The sequence below is a fragment of the Zonotrichia leucophrys genome, chromosome 4 (genome assembly GCF_028769735.1).
Source record: "Zonotrichia leucophrys gambelii isolate GWCS_2022_RI chromosome 4, RI_Zleu_2.0, whole genome shotgun sequence".
NCBI lineage: Eukaryota > Metazoa > Chordata > Aves > Passeriformes > Passerellidae > Zonotrichia > Zonotrichia leucophrys.
This window is the reverse complement of record NC_088173.1, coordinates 26,982,896-26,987,818: the sequence shown is the minus strand read 5'-3', so window position 1 is coordinate 26,987,818 and position 4,923 is coordinate 26,982,896. Positions and strand designations below refer to the sequence as shown.

Below are 4,923 nucleotides of genomic sequence, written 5' to 3'. Positions count from 1 at the left end.
TACATGAAATGGTCTTCCTTATGCATGAGAAAAGATTATCAGAGTTTTCCCCCTTTCCTCTTTTAGCTTATTAAAAATGTAACTCCTTCAAGAGTAATAAATTAACTCGGAAAGGATTACTTAAGTGAGACACAGGTTGTGATTAAAGGAAGTTTGGAGTTCAGGAGAAGTCTATGTTTGAAAAACGTCCTCAGTGTTTGGAGTATTGCATATGGCTTTTGACAACTAATTTGGGAAAAGAGTGGTAGGGAATGAACCTCAACAGGAAAAGCTCTTGTTTTTTGTCACTTTGTGACATTACTGAAACACCGTTTCCCCTCATTTGTATTTCCCCCCCGCCCCATAAGTTTGTGTTAAAATGTATCAAAACAGAGAAAGACTTTGAAAAAGGTAGCAGAACTGTCATAAAGGATGATGCTAGCTTGTTGGGAGGTTATGCTTTATTATGTAAATCCATGTTCGGGGGTATTTTAAAATGCATATCGTATGGTTAGAGGCAGCTAATTATCCAGATAAACTATACTGCTTCCAAATGAAGCGTACAAATCCATAACAGAAATGCCAGGGGCACGACTTCTTACAGATCTGCAACCTACCTGATTGACCAAAATTGTCCCTCATCTGTACCAGTCAGTCTTGCTTCATGGAGCATTGGCCACGAGGCTGCTCGTTCCTGCCAAACCCTGCTGCTCAAATCCACCTTGTCTTGCTGCTCCTGAGAAGAGGTTCCTGCAGTGCTCTCCCTTGGGTAATGCTGTAGAGTTGAGTACCCCGAGCTTGAATTCAGCTTGGAGCAGAGGGAAATAAAACTTCAGTCTGCACATAAATCCTTCATTTACTTACATATAAAACCAACGAAACAGTGCAATTTTCCCTTCTTTTTCTGTAATTTACAAACGGTTAAAATTATTTTCTTGGCAGAAACATCCATTTCTTAACTGCTTAGTGCCCACGCTGGCAGCACCAGGCTGCAGCAATGGCTCTGTAAGTACCAGTGCTCACTCTGGAGATACCAAGAGGGGCTGGATGAAGAACTTGTGATGCATAATTTATTCAGTGAATATAGGCCTTTTTTGTACTTGTAAGAACTCCAGGGAAGGCAGGTGGGCTTGGCTGGGTTTTTTTTTAATAGTTTGCTGAAATTCTTTGAGGAACTGTAGTGTGTTTGCATGCAGTACCTGTATGTCAGCAGCTTGTTAAGAAATGTGTTTCAATGTTGGCAGTTCAGGTGTGGGGTTCGTGTGGCCTGACCGGACAGGTGCCGTGCACCTCTTAGGCTCTGGCACCTGCAAAGGGCAAATGTTGGCAAAGAACTTCTAGTCAGTGCCGAGACACTTGTGTCGCATCCACTGTTCAGCTGGCTCTATTTCGCCTGAATGTGCCTGAAATCTGCAGCACCTCACGCGTCTGAAATAAAATCATAGCGTCGGGGGTTGGTAGTCATTAGAGATCTGCGAACTCGGGTGAAAAATGGCACGCAGCGCGGCCGTGGGCTGACCGGGGCACCGGCATGCCGCTCCAGCGGCCGGCCGGGGCGGGGGCACCGCCGGTCCCCTCGCAAACTTCCCGGGGCACAAAGTTTGCCGGCAGTTCCGCGGCCGCCCGCGGGGAGGGTGACAGGGCGCAGCGCGGGGGGCGCGCCCTCCCGCCGCCCCCTCCCCTCTGCGGCGCGGCGCGGCCCCGCCCCGCCGGCAGCCCCGCACCGGGCGGCCGCGGCCGCAGCGCCCCCGCCGCGGGAGGGGAGCGCAGGGGGCGGCGGCGGGGGCGGCCCCGCGCTGCGCCGCGGCCCGTGCGCGCCGCTCGGCGGCCGCCCCGCCAGCGCCCGGCGGCAGCGGAGGGTGTCCGCATCCCTGCGTCCTCCCGGCGCGCTCCCTCACCTCGGCGGCGATCGCCTCCCGCCCGCCCCCGCCCTCCCCTCCCCCGCACCGCCACACGCGCACGCACTCCCGGCGCTGTGTGCGAGGGCGGGCGCCGGGAGACGGGCGGCGAGCAGCGCGCCGGCAGAGGAGACCACCGCGCACACGCACACACACACACACACACACACACACACTCCCTCCCGCCCGCCCTCCCTCTGTGCCTGCTCCTTCCTCGCCCCCCGCCGCCTCCCCTGCTCCCCCCTCCTCCTCCTTTCTCTGCAACGAGCTAGAAAGAGAGAGAGGGGGGAAAAAAGCCACTTACAGGTATTTGTTTAGTGGATCGGCGGCTTAATTTATCCCCCCGCCCCCCCCACCTTCCCCACCGCCCCTCGCAGTTTGTTTACAAGTATCAAAGTTGTAATTGAGGAGCTGCCAAGGCACATCTGGATATTTTTCTTCTTCTTCTTCTTCTTTGTGTTAGGGACTGATGTGCAACTAATTAAAGGCAGACAGGCTGGTAGCGTCTGCACACTCAAGCCCCCCCAAATAAAGAGCCTGGTAAGTGACTGGTTTGCTTTCCCCCCTCATCTTTTTCCCCCTTATTCTTCGCGGGCTTTTTTTCTTTTGTTTTTTGTGTGTGTGTGGTTTCGGATTTTAGTTGTGGGGTTTTTTTAGAGGGATGGGTTGTTTTGTTTTTTTTTTTTAAATTTTGTGGGTTTGCCGGGTGCCCTTTTTTTTCTGTTGTTCTTGTTATCTGGGATCGTAAAAGTAGATTAATGTTAGACTTGGGCAATAAAAGGCGTCGCTGTATTAATTTATTAATTAATCTGCACCCGCCCCTCCTCCTGAATCTTAAATATGACCTTTGATCTCTCTGTCTTTGGCAGAGCAGACATGCAATATTGAACATGTACGGTCACATTTAGCTTAAGCAGGGACAGAATCGCAAAGCCCGGCTAGCAATTTCTATTTATTTATTTCATTCGTGGAAAAGAGGGCGATAGTTAGAGGGGGAGGGAAATCAATAACTGCGTCTCGGGTACCCTTTTCATGCTCCGGAGATGCATCGATTAAACAATAATGACCCGGTTGGTGGGCACCATCATTTTCTCGCTGCTGGTGGCAATAAAGCCTGAGAGGGGATGGCGGGGAGAGAAAAGGTAGCCAGCGAGGCAAGGTTTTGTGGAGAGAAACCAGTTTAATGCCGGGGGAAATAGGGCAAAAAAATGCATATGACTTCTGGCATAAAGGGCTGAACGCTAACATTTTATTCCTTACCAGATGCGTGGCTTTTGTACACATGGCTGGCAAAACTAGTTTTATTGAGTAGTTGTTATCGAGGACATGCAGCTAGGTTTTCCTTTCTGGAAACGGGAGAGGTGGTTTGGTGGTTTTTTTTTTTTTTTTTTGCTGTAAGCAAATCCTTCGCATCCCTCCACAAGACGACGCTTAGCCTAGAGCTTTCCGGGGCAGCCTTTGTATTGCCACTAGACCTCTGAAGGCAGCGAGAGTCTGGGTTTTTCCCTGACGTGGAAACACAGAGGTGGCTCCTGCGAGCTTGGGGTCGTCTTTTTTTTCTTTTTGCTTTTTTTTTTTTTTTTTAACGACGGAAGGACGGCCGCCAGTCCCCAGTGCAGCCGGGGGTAGATTCTGTAGATTTACGCTCCCTTCATTTGGATTTGTTTACATAAAGCCCGCTTTCAGTGCACGACGTTGGGAGAAGACGAAGTTTTTGCACTCGGTAGGTTGGGCTGCAAACGGTTCATTAATCTAATTATGATCGTAATTACCGTAATTGATAACCATTTTGAACTAAACATACCGGAGTCTGGAAACTAGACGTAGCCCCACGAGTGCCTCACGAGTGAGCGTTTCTGATAGCCCTGCATCAGAAAAGATGCTGGAAATATCTGAACTATTCAGGTAGAGCATCTGGAAAACAAAGAGGCAGTGTTCATAAACTGAGGGCTTTTTAAGTTATGCTTATGTTTTGCTCCAGTTCGCTCAGGCTGCCATAATTTACCTTCTTCATTGCCATGAACTAAAATACCCCCCTTCACCTCCCTGGGAGAGAAAGGCGGCGGTAGGAAACAAAACGGACGCTGTGTCCTCAGCCCCCTCCTAAACTTTCCCAGCCTGGAGCAGAAAGCCATCTTTCCCCGATGAGGGCTAGTTCAGCAGGTACAGGACGTGCCCTCCCGAGCGCTCCCGGGCTGTCTCTCGGCGAAGCCCCCTGCCCCGCGGCGCCCACGGAGGGGCTTTCCCCGTCTCGGTGTGTGTGTCCCCAGCCCTCCCCGCGCAGCCCCCGGCGGCGGTGACGGGGAATCCTCCCCGAGAGGCTGGGATAAATACTCCGTCGTTAGTACAGCTGCAGGCGCCGGGATCACAAGCTGTGAAATTGCTTAAGTATTTTTTTTTTAAACCTACCCCCGTGCCCCCCGCGGCCTGCAGGCAGCCCCCCCGTACCCGGAGGTGGCGGGGGGGGTCGGGGAAGCCGGTGCCGCCGCAACCAGCGCCGGCGAAGCCAGCTGTGCCGGCAGGCAGCTAATGACCGCCGGGCTCAGAAGGACACCGTGGCAGCTGGCGGCTCCCTCCCCCACCTCCCTCTTTTTTCTTTTTTTTTCTAATTCCTTTTATTTATTTCTCCCCCCGCTCTTCCTCCCTGCCTTTTCATTTTTCCCGGTGCTGGTAGGTGGGCAGCTCCCTGCCCCTGTGTCGTGTCCCCCGCCCCTCAGCTTGTCCCGGGACCGGCTTTGCTCCACCCGGGCGGGCGCTGCGAGCGCTGTGCCCGCGGCTACGGCGAGACGTGTGTCCCCCACCCGCGTGTGCTCCCCCCTCCCCGGGGTGGCCGTGGGCGGCCGTCAGCGCCCCCCGCGCGCGCACCCCCTCGGAAATGACTTTTTGTGTTTCAGCTGCGGCAGCTCCCGTGAGGATGCCGGAGGAACGGCTGCCCGGCCGAGCACCGACCGCGGGGATGCGTCCGGAGGAGGAGGAGGAGGAGGATTAAGCGACCCCCCCCCGCCCCGTCCCTCTCCCCCCGGCCCCCAGTCCCCCCCGTCCCGTC

At 53.8% G+C, this 4,923-nt stretch overlaps 2 long non-coding RNA genes across 2 annotated transcripts; one reads left to right on the top strand and one right to left on the bottom strand.

The window, feature by feature from the left end:
* The first annotated feature begins 2,057 nt into the window (after nucleotides 1-2,057).
* LOC135446708 (uncharacterized) lies at nucleotides 2,058-4,907 on the top strand. Its single transcript, XR_010439869.1, has 3 exons — nucleotides 2,058-2,183; nucleotides 2,341-2,417; nucleotides 4,772-4,907. It is a non-coding gene; the product is annotated as an uncharacterized LOC135446708 (long non-coding RNA).
* On the bottom strand, nucleotides 3,105-4,226 carry LOC135446710 (uncharacterized). The gene is made up of 2 exons (XR_010439872.1): nucleotides 3,883-4,226; nucleotides 3,105-3,791 (listed from the first exon to the last, which is right to left on the bottom strand). It is a non-coding gene; the product is annotated as an uncharacterized LOC135446710 (long non-coding RNA).
* Nucleotides 4,908-4,923: the final 16 nt, after the last annotated feature.